The sequence below is a fragment of the Montipora capricornis genome, chromosome 1 (assembly GCF_036669925.1).
Source record: "Montipora capricornis isolate CH-2021 chromosome 1, ASM3666992v2, whole genome shotgun sequence".
Classification (NCBI taxonomy): Eukaryota; Metazoa; Cnidaria; class Anthozoa; order Scleractinia; family Acroporidae; genus Montipora; species Montipora capricornis.
This window is the reverse complement of record NC_090883.1, coordinates 25,815,543-25,818,042: the sequence shown is the minus strand read 5'-3', so window position 1 is coordinate 25,818,042 and position 2,500 is coordinate 25,815,543.

Genomic DNA, 2,500 nt, shown 5'->3' with positions numbered 1-2,500 from the left:
GGCACGACCTAACTTCGTCTTTAGGGAGTTAAATCACTTAAATCCCTGAAGAAGTCCGGCCGTGCCTGACGAAATATTGGTCATACAAAATATATATATCCTCACAGCCGTACAACCAGCCTTGCATAATTGTTTTGTTTTTAGTCTAACTATTATTTTCTGGTCATGTCTCCCATGATCCGGCACGTGTACTTTATTCAGCTGGCCCTTGCATAAAAAACTGTGTACATTTATTAAGCTTTCTTCTGATGTAAAGTTTGTTACGATTTTATTGAAACTAACGCACGTAAGAACTTTTTCCAGAAGCACTCCCGCCATTTCATGTGTCTACTTTCTGCGGGAATTTTGCTATTGATCCGTTCCGAGTTTTGTCGATCCGATCCAGTCCGGTCCGGTCCAATCTAGGTTTTGACAACGGCACTTGTTTAGTAGTATCAGTTGTGGCAGTCCTCAAAATTTTAATATACTTTTCAGATGAACTATGGAACTACATGACAATTTTCCGTAATTTTCCGTTGCATTTTACAAATGTATAATTTCTGTCGCTATTTCCGCTGTTCTTTGTGGAAGATGCGGTTGGCGCATTTGCACTCTTTTGACTAACAATAATTACCCAGGATGACTTCCCCGGGGCCGGGAATTTGAATAGAAAAACTGATCTGAGTTCAAATCCCCCGCCTATTTACACGACAGCGATAGAGACAGTTACCGAAACCGTGTCGATTTGAAACCGCTGCCAAAAGTGAAACGTTTTCAAAACCATGCGGTTTCATCTGTAGTGTAAAGGTTACTAAACAGCGAGACCTCCTCGATTTGAATACGGTTACTATTTTGGCGCGAAATTTGCTTTGTTCAGTTCAAAACAGTGAATTTAACACGTAGTGCAGCGCTCGCTTATACCATCACAACTTGGATCTTCTGGCGAAAACGGTTCCGTGTAAACACTTCCAAACCGCATCCCTTTTGACACGGTTTCGAAGTCATGAAACCGCGTTCGTGCAAACGCTGCCTGATTCTAAGATGGTCCAGGTCGCTCGTGTCAAGCATTCTTCTCTCTTTGCCGTATGAAGGACTTCATTCAAGGTCGTGTTCCTGACGTCATGGTTCTACTGTTTTTACACCAATCAAATCGAACTTACCATTTTCTCAAAAGTCAGGAGCTTAAGGAATGCAAAAGTTTTGTAATCAGAATGGCGGAAGACCTGAAAGGATTTCAGGGTGCTGGTGAGAAAGTTTGCCAAATCTTTGGTGTGGAGAAACTTTTCCCGGAACGGATTAATGCTCTTAAAGCTTTCATTTCAATAGAAGGTGTTTTTTATATTAAACTTGCCAACGGGGTTCGAAAAGTCGTTGGTGTTTACAGCCAATCCTATAATTATTGTCAAACTATTGAGGACTACCCAAACTAGTTAAAAGCGGTAGCGGCATACATGCTTCATCTTGGTCACGAAACGATTTCTGTCACTGGCTTTTCAATCAATGGTAGCCGAGCACTATGATATGAGGTGAGAAAAACCGTATATTTGAGGGTTTACAGTCATGAATCTCGAACAGAGGGTAACATTAATACTTCCAAGTGTAACGTTTTCTAGCTTTATTAATATTTTTTCCTGCCTAGCGCATCAACCTCGAGCGCACAAAGGACCTGGCAATGGGAGCTTAAGTCGTTTCTTCGGGGTCCTCGATATTTAACAATTATTCCATGAGCGCGCGTTGAATATGAGATGGTAAATAGCCAACGAGGCGCGTAGCGCCAAGTTGGCTATAACCAGTCTCATATCCAACAAGCGCGTATGGAATAATTGTTTTATTAAATCCTTTAAACTCCAAAAGTTCAGAAAGTACGAAATGCGAGCGAAAAAAACGAGCAAATCATCCGAGTGAAATCGAAAAAACTTGATGAGAACCGATGCGATGTCGTGTAACACCTTGTGGTCAGACAGACGCAGGCTCATCACAAAAACATTTCTTACCTTTTCGCGTACTTCTAAACGTCGGAATTTAACCCAGCTGTCCAGCTGCTTTCTTCAGAGAGAAATTTCGCTTTCCGGCGAAAAAACTTTTAGCTTGGCAACACTTAGATCAATCATTTACCATATAAGGTCAAACTAAGGTATATGAGCTGATAACCGAGATTGAGTGAACCAATCAGAGCACGAGAATTGCATTATCCGAGGTTGAGAATTTAATAAAACTGGTTATGTAACAGCGGCATTTTGTAATATCACGCAATGCTACCTCAAAGAACATTGTGTGACATCCCAAATTTTACAGCTGAGGAGGTAGCCCACAGAGCAGGCGTTTTTGTGACGGCAAACGCTTATAATAGTATTGTTTCGAGCACAGCTCATCCATTTTGAAACCAGAGCGGTGTTGGCGCGAGTGACTGACTGGGAAAGAGGGAGAAAAAATTTTCTTCCCGTAGAATATTCTTTGACTCTCCTCAGCTCTCTATCACTTTCATCATCTGAGATGGCGGCATGACCTCTCGACATTCCGA